General features: G+C 47.9%; 1 protein-coding gene across 7 annotated transcripts in view; it reads right to left on the reverse strand.

Moving 5' to 3' along the window:
• LOC137426744 (E3 ubiquitin-protein ligase RNF130) overlaps positions 1-18,228 on the reverse strand; it is a 188,571-nt gene that overhangs the window by 100,677 nt on the left and 69,666 nt on the right. The window contains exon 1 of one of the 7 annotated variants that reach the window (XM_078775080.1): positions 5,992-6,041. The exons of the other annotated variants lie outside the window; for them this stretch is intronic. The gene's annotated coding sequence lies outside the window, so the exon portion shown is untranslated. Of the gene's footprint in view, positions 1-5,991; positions 6,042-18,228 lie in introns of those variants that run through there. 7 annotated transcript variants of the gene reach the window in all.

Here is an 18,228-nt window from a genome sequence, read left to right on the forward strand (position 1 = left end):
TCTGGAGGAAGGGGAGGGGAGGGAAGGCTATTCTGGAGGAAGGGGGAGGGAAGGCTATTCTGGAGGAAGGGGGAGGGGAGGGAAGGCTATTCTGGAGGAAGGGGGATGGGAGGGAAGGCTATTCTGGATGAAGGGGGAGGGGAGGGAAGGCTATTCTGGATGAAGGGGGAGGGAGGGAAGGCTATTCTGGATGAAGGGGGAGGGGAGGGAAGGCTATTCTGGAGGAAGGGGGAGGGGAGGGAAGGCTATTCTGGAGGAAGGGGGAGGGGAGGGAAGGCTATTCTGGAGGAAGGGGGGAGGGAAGGCTATTCTGGAGGAAGGGGGAGGGGAGGAAAGGCTATTCTGGATGAAGGGGGAGGGGAGGGAAGGCTATTCTGGATGAAGGGGGAGGGGAGGGAAGGCTATTCTGGATGAAGGGGGAGGGGAGGGAAGGCTATTCTGGATGAAGGGGGAGGGGAGGGAAGGCTATTCTGGATGAAGGGAGAGGGGAGGGAAGGCTATTCTGGATGAAAGGGGACGGAAAGATGAAGGGGGGGAGGGGAGGGAAGGCTATTCTGGAGGAAGGGGGAGGGGAGGGAAGGCTATTCTGGAGGAAGGGGGAGGGGAGGGAAGGCTATTCTGGATGAAGGGGGAGGGGATGGAAGGCTATTCTGGATGAAGGGAGAGGGGAGGGAAGGCTATTCTGGATGAAAGGGGAGGGAAAGATGAAGGGGGAGGGTAGGGAAGGCTATTCTGGAGGAAGGGGGAGGGGAGGGAAGGCTATTCTGGAGGAAGGGGGAGGAGAGGGAAGGCTATTCTGGATGAAGGGGGAGGGGATGGAAGGCTATTCTGGATGAAAGGGGAGGGAAGGATGAAGGGGGAGGGGAGGGAAGGCTATTCTGGAGGAAGGGGGAGGGGAGGGAAGGCTATTCTGGAGGAAGGGGGAGGAGAGGGAAGGCTATTCTGGATGAAAGGGGAGGGGAGGGAAGGATGAAGGGGGAGGGGAGGGAAGGCTATTCTGGAGGAAGGGGAGGGGAGGGAAGGCTATTCTGGAGGAAGGGGGAGGGGAGGGAAGGCTATTCTGGATGAAGGGGGAGGGGATGGAAGGCTATTCTGGAGGAAGGGGGAGGACAGGGAAGGCTATTCTGGAGGAAGGGGGGGATAGGGAAGGCTATTCTGGATGAAAGGGGAGGGGAGGGAAGGCTATTCTGGATGAAGGGAGAGGGGAGGGAAGGCTATTCTGGATGAAGGGGGAGGGGAGGGAAGGCTATTCTGGAGGAAGGGGGAGGGGAGGGAAGGCTATTCTGGAGGAAGGGGGAGGGGAGGGAAGGCTATTCTGGATGAAGGGGGAGGGGAGGGAAGGCTATTCTGGAGGAAGGGGGAGGGGAGGGAAGGCTATTCTGGATGAAGGGGGAGGGGAGGGAAGGCTATTCTGGATGAAAGGGGAGGGGAGGGAAGGCTATTCTGGATGAAGGAGGAGGGAGGGAAGGCTATTCTGGATGAAGTGGGGGAGGGAAGGCTATTCTGGAGGAAGGGGGAGGGGAGGAAAGGCTATTCTGGAGGAAGGGGGAGGGGAGGGAAGGCTATTCTGGATGAAGGGGGAGGGGAGGGAAGGCTATTCTGGATGAAGGGGGAGGGGAGGGAAGGCTATTCTGGATGAAGGGGGAGGGGAGGGAAGGCTATTCTGGATGAAGGGGGAGGGGAGGGAAGGCTATTCTGGAGGAAGGGGGAGGGGAGGGAAGGCTATTCTGGATGAAGGGGGAGGGGAGGGAAGGCTATTCTGGATGAAGGGGGAGGGGAGGGAAGGCTATTCTGGATGAAGGGGGAGGGGAGGGAAGGCTATTCTGGATGAAGGGGGAGGGGAGGGAAGGCTATTCTGGATGAAGGGGGAGGGGAGGGGAGGCTATTCTGGAGGAAGGGGGGGGGGAGGCTATTCTGGAGGAAGGGGGTAGGGAAGGCTATTCTGGAGGAAGGGGGTGAGGGAAGGCTATTCTGGAGGAAGGGGAGGGGAGGGAAGGCTATTCTGGAGGAAGGGGAGGGAAGGGAAGGCTATTCTGGAGGAAGGGAGAGGGGAGGGAAGGCTATTCTGGAGGAAGGGGGAGGGGAGGGAAGGCTATTCTGGATGAAGGGGGAGGGGAGGGAAGGCTATTCTGGAGGAAGGGGGAGGGGAGGGAAGGCTATTCTGGAGGAAGGGGGAGGGGAGGGAAGGCTATTCTGGATGAAGGGGGAGGGGATGAAAGGCTATTCTGGATGAAGGGGGAGGGGAGGGAAGGCTATTCTGGAGGAAGGGGGAAGGGAAGGCTATTCTGGAGGAAGGGGGGAGGGAAGGCTATTCTGGAGGAAGGGGGAGGGAAGGCTATTCTGGAGGAAGGGGAGGGGAGAGAAGGCTATTCTGGAGGAAGGGGGAGGGAAGGCTATTCTGGAGGAAGGGGAGGGAAGGGAAGGCTATTCTGGAGGAAGGGGAGGGAAGGGAAGGCTATTCTGGAGGAAGGGGGAGGGAAGGCTATTCTGGATGAAGGGGGAGGGGAGGGAAGGCTATTCTGGATGAAGGGGGAGGGGAGGGAAGGCTATTCTGGAGGAAGGGGGGAGGGAAGGCTATTCTGGAGGAAGGGGGGAGGGAAGGCTATTCTGGAGGAAGGGGGAGGGAAGGCTATTCTGGAGGAAGGGGAGGGGAGAGAAGGCTATTCTGGAGGAAGGGGGAGGGAAGGCTATTCTGGAGGAAGGGGAGGGAAGGGAAGGCTATTCTGGAGGAAGGGGGAGGGGAGGGAAGGCTATTCTGGAGGAAGGGGGGAGGGAAGGCTATTCTGGAGGAAGGGGGAGGGGAGGAAAGGCTATTCTGGATGAAGGGGGAGGGGAGGGAAGGCTATTCTGGATGAAGGGGGAGGGGAGGGAAGGCTATTCTGGATGAAGGGGGAGGGGAGGGAAGGCTATTCTGGATGAAGGGGGAGGGGAGGGAAGGCTATTCTGGATGAAGGGAGAGGGGAGGGAAGGCTATTCTGGATGAAAGGGGACGGAAAGATGAAGGGGGGGAGGGGAGGGAAGGCTATTCTGGAGGAAGGGGGAGGGGAGGGAAGGCTATTCTGGAGGAAGGGGGAGGGGAGGGAAGGCTATTCTGGATGAAGGGGGAGGGGATGGAAGGCTATTCTGGATGAAGGGAGAGGGGAGGGAAGGCTATTCTGGATGAAAGGGGAGGGAAAGATGAAGGGGGAGGGTAGGGAAGGCTATTCTGGAGGAAGGGGGAGGGGAGGGAAGGCTATTCTGGAGGAAGGGGGAGGAGAGGGAAGGCTATTCTGGATGAAGGGGGAGGGGATGGAAGGCTATTCTGGATGAAAGGGGAGGGAAGGATGAAGGGGGAGGGGAGGGAAGGCTATTCTGGAGGAAGGGGGAGGGGAGGGAAGGCTATTCTGGAGGAAGGGGGAGGAGAGGGAAGGCTATTCTGGATGAAAGGGGAGGGGAGGGAAGGATGAAGGGGGAGGGGAGGGAAGGCTATTCTGGAGGAAGGGGGAGGGGAGGGAAGGCTATTCTGGAGGAAGGGGGAGGGGAGGGAAGGCTATTCTGGATGAAGGGGGAGGGGATGGAAGGCTATTCTGGAGGAAGGGGGAGGACAGGGAAGGCTATTCTGGAGGAAGGGGGGGATAGGGAGGGCTATTCTGGATGAAAGGGGAGGGGAGGGAAGGCTATTCTGGATGAAGGGAGAGGGGAGGGAAGGCTATTCTGGATGAAGGGGGAGGGGAGGGAAGGCTATTCTGGAGGAAGGGGGAGGGGAGGGAAGGCTATTCTGGAGGAAGGGGGAGGGGAGGGAAGGCTATTCTGGATGAAGGGGGAGGGGAGGGAAGGCTATTCTGGAGGAAGGGGGAGGGGAGGGAAGGCTATTCTGGATGAAGGGGGAGGGGAGGGAAGGCTATTCTGGATGAAAGGGGAGGGGAGGGAAGGCTATTCTGGATGAAGGAGGAGGGAGGGAAGGCTATTCTGGATGAAGTGGGGGAGGGAAGGCTATTCTGGAGGAAGGGGGAGGGGAGGAAAGGCTATTCTGGAGGAAGGGGGAGGGGAGGGAAGGCTATTCTGGATGAAGGGGGAGGGGAGGGAAGGCTATTCTGGATGAAGGGGGAGTGGAGGGAAGGCTATTCTGGATGAAGGGGGAGGGGAGGGAAGGCTATTCTGGATGAAGGGGGAGGGGAGGGAAGGCTATTCTGGAGGAAGGGGGAGGGGAGGGAAGGCTATTCTGGATGAAGGGGGAGGGGAGGGAAGGCTATTCTGGATGAAGGGGGAGGGGAGGGAAGGCTATTCTGGATGAAGGGGGAGGGGAGGGAAGGCTATTCTGGATGAAGGGGGAGGGGAGGGAAGGCTATTCTGGATGAAGGGGGAGGGGAGGGGAGGCTATTCTGGAGGAAGGGGGGGGGAAGGCTATTCTGGAGGAAGGGGGTAGGGAAGGCTATTCTGGAGGAAGGGGGTGAGGGAAGGCTATTCTGGAGGAAGGGGAGGGAAGGCTATTCTGGAGGAAGGGGAGGGGAGGGAAGGCTATTCTGGAGGAAGGGAGAGGGGAGGGAAGGCTATTCTGGAGGAAGGGGGAGGGGAGGGAAGGCTATTCTGGATGAAGGGGGAGGGGAGGGAAGGCTATTCTGGAGGAAGGGGGAGGGGAGGGAAGGCTATTCTGGAGGAAGGGGGAGGGGAGGGAAGGCTATTCTGGATGAAGGGGGAGGGGATGAAAGGCTATTCTGGATGAAGGGGGAGGGGAGGGAAGGCTATTCTGGAGGAAGGGGGAAGGGAAGGCTATTCTGGAGGAAGGGGGGAGGGAAGGCTATTCTGGAGGAAGGGGGAGGGAAGGCTATTCTGGAGGAAGGGGAGGGGAGAGAAGGCTATTCTGGAGGAAGGGGGAGGGAAGGCTATTCTGGAGGAAGGGGAGGGAAGGGAAGGCTATTCTGGAGGAAGGGGAGGGAAGGGAAGGCTATTCTGGAGGAAGGGGGAGGGAAGGCTATTCTGGATGAAGGGGGAGGGGAGGGAAGGCTATTCTGGATGAAGGGGGAGGGGAGGGAAGGCTATTCTGGAGGAAGGGGGGAGGGAAGGCTATTCTGGAGGAAGGGGGGAGGGAAGGCTATTCTGGAGGAAGGGGGAGGGAAGGCTATTCTGGAGGAAGGGGAGGGGAGAGAAGGCTATTCTGGAGGAAGGGGGAGGGAAGGCTATTCTGGAGGAAGGGGAGGGAAGGGAAGGCTATTCTGGAGGAAGGGGAGGGAAGAGAAGGCTATTCTGGAGGAAGGGGAGGGGAGGCTATTCTGAAGGAATAGGGAGGGGGGGGGGAGGTTTTGTTGGCGTCTCGTATTGGGGGTGGGAGGAGGGAGGAGGATCATGAAAGCGTCATCGGACGCTGCAGAGGCAGGGGGAGCGAAGGTGTCCAAAAGGTCATATTTTGTGTACGAACACGCAGGCGATAAAATAGAATCACTCAGATGACAAATACGTTTTAATATTAACAGTAAAAAGACAACAAAGCAAAGCAGATCCTGAGGCCTGAACGTGATGACGTGATAAAGATTGACCTACGGTACCAAATTAATTCTTAGTCCTCGAAGTGATGGTAACCGGTATTACAAGTCGTCGTGGAGTACAGTGCGTGATAGTCCATATGCAGGAATGATATGGCACGGAGTGACGGAGGGGGGAGAAATGGCCGCCCCATCAAATGTATACAAAATACTCAAAAGCTACTATCGAGTTACATCTAAAGATTTAAAAGCCGTTTCTTTTATTCTCGAGCGTTTTCAGAACTATCAGGAGTGATAAAGAAGCCAAAATACATCGTTATAACGCCAAATGGTGACGTCACAAAATCGCTGAATTGTATAAATTTCTGTCTTTTAATTTCAACAGGGCAGCTGAGCACAATAATGGCTGAAGTGATTACAATGATTCCAGAGAGAGAAAGCAACATTGTGTCTTGGGAATTGCATATGTAGGCTACTAGAACAAATGTATAACAATTTCAAAAATTGAACGAGACAAAAACAATACACTCACAATGCACCACAAGCACATGTGCAGATCGAGACACTGTCGTAAAACTCTCTGCTGTAAAGCTCACTTTCTGTCGTAAAAACTTTGCTGAGAATTACAAGGCCTTGTGGATTGTAAAGCAACGTTAATGGCAAGGTACTACAAAATGTGTAAATATGCAAAGGGCAAAGGCCCAGAATGAACAGCATCTACCATATAAAACCAAAAATGTCAGTTTGTGTGATTGTACAATGTCTCACCCCCTTCATAAGGGTAGGTTTTAAAAGCCAATCTTTTAACACGAATGTGTGTTCACTGCGGTCTATTTTTGAGGATAAAACACACTCGAAAAACATTTTCCATAAAAGAGTAATTATGTCTCTTATATTGGAATTGTAGACGGTGGCTTGCAAACCGAGCCTCAAGGGTGGTGTACAGAAGCGTTTTTTTAAAAATAACAATAAATACAAGACAAAGGGAGTGGAAATTTACTGCACGTGATGTGCAACACATGCAGAGTAAAACGAGTGTTCATATTTTTTAATTTTTTTTGGTACATAACATCGAGGCTCGTGAAAGAGCTTACATTGATGACACAAAAAACATACACATAAGACATAACAAGGAGTGGGAGACAAGATGGGGAGAGATTGCGAAGCACACAAGCACAACAGCTGACAGCAGGGACATCAGGAGATCTGTGGGAGTGAGAGGGCTGAGAGGGAGGGGAGAGGGCTGAGAGGGAGGGGGAGAGGGCTGAGAGGGCTGAGAGGGAGGAGGCGTGGGAAGGGGGATGGGGGGTGGAAGAGGTTAAAAAAAAAAAACACATGGACACAGCTAGAACTTCCAGGAAACAAATTGGTATTTCAGAAAAGTGGATCTGGGGTGAATTAACGGGGGTAGAAAAGATCAAGGTTTTGGATGGGGGAAGATAACATATGGTGGTGAACAGCTGTTTTAAAGACCTGGAGGGAGGAATGGGATTGAAGAGAGTGAGGGAGTTTGTTCCAGAGGCGGGAGAAAAGAAGAATGAAAGAGTGAAGGTGAGAAGAGAGTCTTGATTTTGGCAGTTTCACCAGAAGAGGGTTGCTGGCAGATCTTGTGCTACCTGTAGGAGTATTTGGGGGACAGAGCACAGACTGGGCTGAGGGTGCTAAGCCAGAGAGGCGTTGGTAGAAGACAAAGACCACCAACCTGCCTGCGGTGAGTGAGTGAAAGGCCCTCGGAGTTCGCTTCATCGCGCGGGAGATTCCAATGATTCTGAAAGCTTTGGTTTCAACAGCGTGAAGCCAAGCTAGGTGTGAGGCAGGAGCACCAGTCCAGATGGGAGAGCAGTGTTCCATTGAGCTGCGGATGAAAGCCTTGTATGTGGTGAGGAGCTTGGGTGTGCCAAGGAAGGACTTTGCACGGCGGAGGATGCGCAGTCGATGACTGGCCTTGGAGGCCAGCTTGGAAATGTGGTTTTCCCAGGAAAGATCATGGCAGATAGTGAGACCCAAGAGCTTGAGTGACAGAACTTCTTGGAGAGGATTGTTGAGAAAGTAGATGGGAGCATTGTCCAGACGGTCTTTTCGGAGAGACATAGTGAGAGTGTGAGATTTGTCAGGATTGAAAGACATGTTCCCCTTGTTTGACCAGTGTGTGATTTTGTCCAGGTCTGCAGAGAGTGGGGAGGCTGCAGACTGCCGATCTGAGGGATGAGGAATGGAGCGGTAGAGAGTGGAGTCATCAGCAAAGAGATAGAGAGGATTTCCAGAGAGTCGGAGAGATCATTGATGAAGACCAGAGATAGCACAGGGCCCAGAACACTGCCTTGGGGAACTCCAGCCTGAACAGGAAGGGGAGATGAGAGAAATCCATTCGTGAAGATTTCCATGGATACCATAGGAGGAGAGTTTGGTGATTAGAGCAGGGTGCCAGACCGTATCGAAGGCACGTGATATGTCAAGGGAGACAGCTCTAATTTCCTGTTTGACATTGAGGACCTCCATTCATTATTGAGACAGCAGAAGCAGCATGTCCAGAGTAGAGTGACCTGGTCTGAATCCAAATTGATGATCAGAGATCAAGCCATTGGAGAAGAGGAAGGATTTGATATCCGAAGCAATGATGGAATTCCACGACTTTGCTGATAATTGGGAGCAGGCTAATTGGTCTGTAGTTGCAAGGATCTGTTTTGCACATTTTTTGTGTAAAGCGGTAATGTTGGCTGATTTCCAAGCTGATGGCAGATGACCTTGAGCAAAAGAGGGTGAAGAGAACAGAGAGATGGTGAGATATAGCGCCAGAGCTGGATTTTAGGACCCGTGGGCTGATGCCGTCTGGTCCAGTTGCAGAATCAGAGTCGAGGATTGACAGAAACTTCTCCACCTTGTCAGGAGAGAAGGACACAGAGTCCAGGAACAGCTGGGTACGACTGGGTACGGTGGGTACAGAGGGAGACGGGTTTGAGACACAAGATTTAGAAGCAAACACAGAGTTGAGGCATTCATCTTTTTCACGTGCGGCGTCAGCTGTGTAGCCGTTTGAGGTAAGGGAGGGGGTGGAGCGGGAACAAACACCAGAAACAGATCTGTATGATGTATACAATACAATTATATGAAGTATGATGTATGAATGTACGATGTATACAATATGAGGTATACAAATACAGATTTACATCTGTATGATGTCTAATAAATAGAGAATATAGAACCTGACGCTAGGCCGAGGCTTCAGACTTTGGCAGACTCTCGAGGCTGCACCGTTGACTAAACTGTTCCAACCTGTCATTTTTGACGGGTTTTTTTACTAGTTATATTATAAACTAGAATGACACTGAACTGAACAGTTTACAGTTTGCATCCCACAGATAGGTCGGATTTGGATCCGGAACTGAACCAAAATCAAATCGGCTTGTTCTTGTCACTTACCCAACTCATCCACCAAGTTTTGTCATAAGTCATCCACAACTTTTTGAAATTTCGTGAAACATAACGTTTTTAGCCATATCACTCAATGGTGAAGAATCACTTCTTTTTCTTTTTTTGCATACTTAGTATCGGCTCGTATGATAACGAACACATATCTTACTACAATTCACCAAATGTCTGTCTGTCTGTCCGTCCGTCCGTCCGTTCCCAGGTACCGCAAAAACGGCTGAACCGATCACAACGAAATTTTGGGTGGGTAATCCTGGGACCCCCTGGAGTAAAATAGGCTATATTGTTTTTCCAATTTCAGCTTTGGTCTCCGGCATTTTCAGGTTTGGACTCCCACCTAACGTTATTATCCCGGGTACCGCAAAAACGGCTGCACCGATCGCAACGATATACCTCCATGCCCGTGGGATTCTCACGGGTGACCCCACTAGTAACATAAAATAAAAGGAGTGGGAGACAAGAGGAGGAGGAGAGAGAGGGAAGCACAACAGCTGTAGGGAACAGGGACATCAGGAGATCTGTATAATTCTCCGAATTCTCACTCAATATAATTCTCCAAATAGTAGAAAAAGTTAAGTGTAATCCTTTGGCAATTTCACATTTTCTTGTCAAAATATGGAGAAGCAGGAATTACAGCCTTGCTTCCGTAAAGTAAATAGGTATATACACTATGTATGTATGTACTGTATGTACACAAAAATGTTGGCAGATCCAACCCACCAATCCCCATTTCTTTAATCTATCTATAATTCCAGTAATCTCTGTCTGTACGTTTGTCTGTGACCGCTGTTTCTCGACAACCACGGGTCCGATATACTTTTAACTTGCCAGGTATATTGCTGGGGACCCGAGGATGTGCCTTTTCAAGGTTTCATATTAATCGGACAATTACTTACCGAGCTATGTCCAAAAAACGATTCAACCAATCAGAGAGCAGCGAACGATCGCGTGTGCCGAACGTGGCGGGCACACTCTGCCTCGGATGGCACATTTGAGAGCGTATTCATTTATTTCACGTTTGCAAACTATGTTGGCGTTAAACTATGTTTTACAACTAATAAAAACGAATTTGCGATTCATTCGCTTTCCTGCGCGTTTGTGCACGCGATGGCGATTTCTTTACCAAACTCCGGAAGCCGTTCGCTTTGGACCAAACCATTGCATGTAAATAGAGGGGGGGGGATTGTCACCACTCGCAAGCCGTTCGCTTTGGACCAAACCATTTCATGTAAATAGAGGGGGGGGATATAATTTTAGATATAGATATAGTACGGGCATGCCCTAGTACTTTGAAATAGATGCAATATAGGTCCATCATGTAGAGGGAATTTTAAAAAACGGATGGTTCAAATCTTTGGGTTTCCTATAAGTATCACAGGTCCCAGTACAGTAGAATGACACCTTATCCTATGGAGGTATGAATTAAGATGACAGAGCAGAAGGAGGGATGACAGCCTAGCTTAAATAAATAAAGAAATATACTTAGTTATAAGAATCGCTAGTGTTGTGGCGGCTACCGCTGGGTTTTCACAATCGCCTTGCACCTATCAAGGACGCGGAGCGATCACCATGCCGGGCTCGTCCAGGACGCCCGGGCAGGCTCGCCCTCAACTTGCCAGGCCGCAGCCAGGACGCTGGGCCACGCCCCCTCTCGCCTTTCCTGGGCAAACGCTCCGGGATAATATGTATATATATTGCTGCCCGATAAACGGGCTTTTCAGAGTGCCTGAGTGTTTGGTTTGATTAAAGCAACTCGGATGAATTCCAGCTTTTTGTCGCGTCCATTCTTCCGATCGACGTGGGAGCCCCAGCTCCTTCAGTCTTAAATTTTTCAGATTTCACTCCAGATTTCGATACTTATTCAGTGTACTGGATCCAATCCTCAAATCTGAATCCAGTCTGGGAGAGTAGATCATGTTTCCAAGGCAATGCACATTTGAATAGGCCAAAACAAAATAGCGGCTTAAGAACCCAACAATGTGACAAAGCACTGACCAAGATGGCGCACCGTCATTTTGGTAGGCATTTCTTTTTGTAATGAGCACCACCGAAGTGATCATCAAAAGTGGTGCTTAAAGGCACCAAAACACCCAATTTTCATTCATGCAATCCCTTGGAGTTCGATAAGTATGGATGCAAAGTTTGAGGCCGCTGGGTTTTATGGTTTTGGAGTTATGGACGGACACACACACACACACACACACACACACACACACACACACACACACACACACACACACACACACACACACACACACACCTTTATTATTATAGATATCACGCGCCCCTGCATGTTTAGTACAAAATAATGGTGATGCAACAGCATATCAGATGCATCCACATAGACCTGCAGCTTCACCTCTATTGCCATCACAACGTTTTTTTTTGACATTACAATTACACAAACTCACACTACAAATCTACAACTACCTCTAACATATATCTACAAATCTACAACTACCTCCAACTTCATACAATTGTTACTATTGCCACTAAAAACAAAAATGTCAAAAGATGTCATGATGGCAATCCATAAAAAAGAATTGTGGTGTTATTCCTCCCTTATCATTCTTTCCGACCTTGTTTTGTTGTTTTTTGGAATCCCATCCCGACATGTTTTTAATGTTTTTCTGGCTTTGAGATAGAATGTAATATGCTATGGAGATCAGAGAATTGGGGAAATTAACATGTCTGTAAGGAAGGGTCCTTTGCTGGTATGAAAAGCAAAGTACTATAATTAATTAAAGATGGGATTGGTATAGGATATCACCTAGAGGTATGCACACTCACCCTGTAGAGCTGTACTCTGGGTTCGAATCTTGACCCAGACACAAACGGTCACCCTGGCGTTTCACATGCAGGGCAACACATCAATGCATGCCTCATCCCTCGGAAGGATGTGTTAAGCCGGAGAACCCACCAATACTAGCACTGGTGGTTGGTGGACATTAAAGACCCCCATAGTGTATTTTGTGGAGAAGATGCGAGTTATCACCGGCACGCTGAAAAAATTACAAATCCCTGCTACTTTCAGTAGAGTGTGCCATGACAGAGTGGCACATGTTTCCCCTTCTAGGATTGATTCTAAGCTTGAACGACTTTCTCGACTTGTCTTAAATGCCCTGAAGCTCGGTCATGAGTACATGTGATCTTTCCATAATGGTGTCAAGATATTGTTGTGGTTTTGAGAAACCAATCAGAAGTAATGACAACCACCATACAGGTCCCTTAGTCCCTTCCCCTTTAATTATATTAGTCCCTTCTCCTTTATATGGGTTAGTATGTCATTATGCGTTGGGAAGGGAAAGACAGGCCCTCCACTCATAAGGGGATAATTTGCCAGGCAATGCACACAGGCTCAAAGGCACACCATCCAAGCACCAGGTAAAAGTCCCTTCGAGAGGGCTTGTGGGGGCAGGAGAAGCGACAATCCACCAATCAGCAGCCTGGAGAACACCCTCAAACAGCCCCCACCTCTCACCAGGGCTGGACAAAAAGGCCTTGCACACGTGATTCCCTCTCTTGGCCAGACCCTCTCTCAGGCCTCTGCACGTTCCTGCTCTCTGCCTGCCGGTTTCACGCTGCACGTGCCTGCTCTCTGCCTGCCGGTTTCACTCTGCACGTGCCTGCTCTCTGCCTGCCGGTTTCACTCTGCACGTGCCTGCTCTCTGCCTGCCGGTTTCACTCTGCATGTGCCTGCTCTCTGCCTGCCGGTTTCACTCTGCACGTGCCTGCTCTCTGCCTGCCGGTTTCACTCTGCACGTGCCTGCTCTCTGCCTGCCGGTTTCACTCTGCACATGCCTGCTCTCTGCCTGCTGGTTTCACGCTGCATGTGCCTGCATGATTCTACCTCTTGGCTGGACCCTCTCTCTTCTCTTCACATACCTGCTCTCGTCTGGCTGCCGGACTCCCTCTCGGTGCACGTGTACATGACAGAAAGGCCTTGGACTTTGTTAGTTTTGCATGTGTTCATCGGACTCTCTGCACTCTGCACATGTGCATGACTTGGACTCTTTCTGCACGTGCCTGCTTGCCTGCCCGTGTTCGTGCTGGGATCGCCTTTACCTGCTCAAGTTCGTGCTGAAGATCACCTTTGCCTCTTCGTGCTCGTGCTGGGGGTTGCCATCTTGCCAGCGTGGTGCTCGTTGGTGACAACAAGACGAGGTCATTGCAATGGATATAAAAAGGTTCTGGTAACATCGTAACCATTTTGCTAACAGGATCCCAACGATCGTTTCCCCTCCCCCTCCCCCGTGAATGTGTGCTGGGAGCCCTTCTTGTGTTTATTTGTTGTAATCGTCATAAGGCATAAAATAAGCTAAGTTTCTGCCTCTTGTCCTTTTTTCCTTCCCATCGATAAGTTGCACTGTAAATATTTGTAAATAAATCGAATTGTTAAACGTTTCCTTTCCCTCTGTCCGTGAATGTCCTTTCTTCCATTGGCCCGCTATTGCTCGCACCCAGAGTAGCGATTGGCCGGAACAAAATTAGCATTAGCTCGGTGGGTACCAACGGTTGCTCGGCCATCTAAATTTTCATCCAGGAACAAAAGTAGTACACCGCCAGAGGGTACGTTCCCCGATTGGAACCATCACGTGGTACAGGTAAACGGTGTTAGACGATTGGACCCTGATATCGCGCGAAGGACCAATTGGCGTTCATAGTTGCTGGTTCGCAACCTGCTGAAGTACGAAGTTATTCGTGCACGGCAGCCTCAGGTCTGGTAAGTTCGGAAGGGAATGGAGGCTGGCCCCCTTGTAGTAGACCCGAACCCCGGGCCGTAACAATATGAACAAAAAGTAGGAAATTACTGTAAAGTTTTCTCATAACCGCTCATGTTGTTCCATACAACTTTGTAGAAGGAGGGATTAGAGCCTTGCTTGCTCAAAGTAAATAGGTATATACACGATGTACTGTATGTATGTACACAGGATACATACAACTTTAATCACAATCACCAAATTGAGAGAACAGCTGAGGTTAGGGAGACAGCATTTCAGTTGCAGAGTGGCCCTCATCAATAGAGCAGCAAGCAACATGTGCGCTCACACTTTCAATGTTCTCCGGGTAGAGCCATAATCAATAGAGCAGTAAGCAACATGTGCGCTCACACTTTCAATGTTCTAAGGGTAGAGCCCTCATCAATAGAGCAGCAAGCAACATGTGCGCTCACACTTTCAATGTCCTTGAAAGGTGGAGCAATGGAGGTGTGTGCAAGGGTATGCTGGTAAAAGGTGTGCTTCACCATTACAGGGCTTGAGCATTTCACCCTTCATCAATGTCACTTGTTGCATTTCGATCTACTGGGATTGACAGGAAAGCTGACGTGTTACAGATCGAGTTCCATTCCCGAGATATTTAATTAGAACCGTCCAGAGTAAATAATTGTATTCGCCTATCGGGTCCTTTTGACCACACAATCTTTGGTATGGGATACTCCACGTCTTCAGTCCCGTCGTTGTTTCTTTCTGGACGTTTGAGATCCCATATTACAAAAGTAGGCAATTTTCGTCCTCTCAAACAAGAATAACCATTTGCAGTGTATAATTTCTAGGATAGGGTGGTTTCTGATCCTCCACCAATGGAATCCAAGTGTTAGATATCATTTATCAAATACCCACTTTCCACCTAACCTAGGTCTGAGCCCTCATACGTTTAAAATATATCTCTTACCGTTACCAACAAACCCAAATCACCTGGTATACAATAGTCATGTAATTCCAGAAGCGGCCTTACAGTAGTGAATGAGGCATGCAGGCAAGGTGTGTCAAGACCAGGCAGAACTGTCATCGTCATGATGTCGCTACAAAGCAAGCTAGAACGGTAAATTACAAAGCGTACCTCTGCAAGTCTGAACCGTTTACGTTTTGTATCCCACTGATAGGCCGGATCTGGATCCGGACCTGAACCAAAATCCAATCAGCTTGTTCTTGTCGCCTAACCAACTCACCCACCAAGTTTTGATATAATCCGTCCACAACTTTTTGAAATATCCTGCTATCCATCGATTTGGGTGAAAAATCATCACTCAATAGTGAAAAAGTACTTAACAATTAAAAAACTCTATTGGCTGGATCTTCACCAAAATCTAATCATTTCGTCCTTGTCACCAACCCAACATCTCCACCAAATTTCTGTCCTGTTTACAAACAGGAGAAACAGACAAACAGACAGACAGACAAACAGACAAAGACAAACAGACAGGGTAAACCATAACCTCCAACCATAACATTCAAGCCTCGAGGTAAAAACTGTATACGGTTTTAAATGTATATATTTAAAGTAAACAAATGCTTTCTACCATACATATGTCATGGACAAACAATTGTGCTAATGAGTTCTTGGCAACTGCGCACCTTTATGTCACGAGCACTCATCGTAAGGTTTATGTTGTGATGCAAAATTTTGAGGGAATCCATTTGGACGAAATAAATAATTAAGCGAATAATCTGGTTGGTAGGAACAACACCAAGGCCTAGTGCTGACGTCAATCTGACTCGTCTCACATGTAATCATCGATCATTCTGCATTGTCATGGATTATCTAGAAGTCAATCAGAGGTGACATTTACAATGGGAAAGTGCTCGAGGCGGAGCCTTCCTGCATTGGATTTCACAATACAGGTTAACCTGGGCAGGCTTGATAATAACAAAAGGTTAAGAGTCACTCGAATAGAAGATAAACGGTAAAAGTCAGAGATTGCATAACATTTATAAATTCCTGACTATATGTGGGGGCAATGTTTTTGGTATACAGTATGTATGTGTGTGTATATATATATATATATATATATATATATTTGTGCAGCGTCTGTCCTGTCCTGTGTTGTCACTGAACTACTTTCTCAAACTTTGGTGAAATCGTACCAAACATCTGGTATGCACATATCTCTCCCGTCGGTATGTCCTAAGGGTATTTTTTTGAAAAATGTTCCAATTTTTTTTTGGAATATTTTTGGGAAAAACTTTTTTTTTTCAACTTAAATTGTTTATAAAATGTGATATCACGTATATTACAAATACATTTGTGCAAAATAATTGTTTGAATTATGATTGACATGACAAAAACCCATGACAAAACGGCAACTCTTGTACAGTCATTTATCTATATACCTACACATCTGGGCAGTGTCTGTGTTCTCACTTAACGACTCCCTGAAACTTTTGTTTCCGTGGTTGTGAAGTGTTTTTAATAACGTTGTGGTGGTTTAGAATCACGTGGTGGTGAGGTATTTTGAATTATGTGGTGGTGAGGTGTTTTTAAATGACGTGGTGGTGAGGTGTTTTTAAATCACATGGTGGTGAGGTGTTTTTAAATCACATGGTGGTGAGGTGTTTTTAAATCACATGGTGGTGAGGTGTTTTTAAATCACATGGTGGTGAGGTGTTTTTAAATCACATGATGGTGAGGTGTTTTTAAATCACATGATGGTGAGGTGTTTTTAAATGACGTGGTAGTGAAGTGTTTTTAAATCACATGGTGGTGAGGTGTTTTTAAATCACATGGTGGTGAGGTGTTTTTAAATCACATGGTGGTGAGGTGTTTTTAAATCACATGATGGTGAGGTGTTTTTAAATCACATGGTGGTGAGGTGTTTTTAAATCACATGGTGGTGAGGTGTTTTTAAATCACATGGTGGTGAGGTGTTTTTAAATCACATGGTGGTGAGGTGTTTTGAATTAATTGGTGGTGAGGTATTTATAATTACGTGGTGGTGAGGCGTTTTTAAATCACATGGTGGTGAGGTGTTTTTAAATCACATGGTGGTGAGGTGTTTTTAAATCACATGGTGGTGAGGTGTTTTTAAATCACATGGTGGTGAGGTGTTTTTAAATCACATGGTGGTGAGGTGTTTTGAATTAATTGGTGGTGAGGTATTTATAATTACGTGGTGGTGAGGCGTTTTTAAATCACATGGTGGTGAGGTGTTTTTAAATCACATGGTGGTGAGGTGTTTTTAAATCACATGGTGGTGAGGTGTTTTTAAATGACGTGGTAGTGAAGTGTTTTTAAATCACATGGTGGTGAGGTGTTTTTAAATCACATGGTGGTGAGGTGTTTTTAAATCACATGGTGGTGAGGTGTTTTTAAATCACATGATGGTGAGGTGTTTTTAAATCACATGGTGGTGAGGTGTTTTTAAATCACATGGTGGTGAGGTGTTTTTAAATCACATGGTGGTGAGGTGTTTTTAAATCACATGGTGGTGAGGTGTTTTGAATTAATTGGTGGTGAGGTATTTATAATTACGTGGTGGTGAGGCGTTTTTAAATCACATGGTGGTGAGGTGTTTTTAAATCACATGGTGGTGAGGTGTTTTTAAATCACATGGTGGTGAGGTGTTTTTAAATCACATGGTGGTGAGGTGTTTTTAAATCACATGGTGGTGAGGTGTTTTGAATTAATTGGTGGTGAGGTATTTATAATTACGTGGTGGTGAGGCGTTTTTAAATCACATGGTGGTGAGGTGTTTTTAAATCACATGGTGGTGAGGTGTTTTTAAATCACATGGTGGTGAGGTGTTTTTAAATGACGTGGTAGTGAAGTGTTTTTAAATCACATGGTGGTGAGGTGTTTTTAAATCACATGGTGGTGAGGTGTTTTGAATTAATTGGTGGTGAGGTATTTATAATTACGTGGTGGTGAGGCGTTTTTAATTATGTGGTGGTGAGGTGTTTAGAATTAGTTGGTGATGAGGTGTTTTGAATTATGTGGTGGTGAGGTGTTTTGAATTACTTGGTGGTGAGGTGTTTTTAAATGACGTGGTGGTGAGGTGTTTTTAATTTCGTGGCTGTGAGGTGTTTTTATTATGTGTTTTACGGCTGTGAGGTGTTTTTATTATGTGTTTTACGGCTGTGAGGTGTTTTTATTACGTGTTTTATGGCTGTGAGGTGTTTTTATTACGTGTTTTATGGCTGTGAGGTGTTTTTACTTCCGTGGTGGTGAGGTGTTTTTATTAGGTGTTTTATGGCTGTGAGGTGTTTTTATTACGTGTTTTATGGCTGTGAGGTGTTTGTAATTTCGTGGTGGTGGTGTTTTTATTACGTGTTTTATGGCTGTGAGGTGTTTTTATTACGTGTTTTATGGCTGTGAGGTGTTTTTAATTTCGTGGTGGTGGTGTTTTTATTACGTGTTTTATGGCTGTGAGGTGTTTTTATTACGTGTTTTATGGCTGTGAGGTTTATATTTTCGTGGTGGTGAGGTGTTTTTATTACGTGTTTTATGGCTGTGAGGTGTTTTTATTACGTGTTTTATGGCTGTGAGGTGTTTTTAATTTCGTGGTGGTGAGGTGTTTTTATTACGTGTTTTATGGCTGTGAGGTGTTTTTATTACGTGTTCT

Source organism: Myxine glutinosa, chromosome 1 (genome assembly GCF_964187855.1).
Source record: "Myxine glutinosa chromosome 1, kmMyxGlut1.1, whole genome shotgun sequence".
In the NCBI taxonomy this organism is placed as follows: Eukaryota; Metazoa; Chordata; class Myxini; order Myxiniformes; family Myxinidae; genus Myxine; species Myxine glutinosa.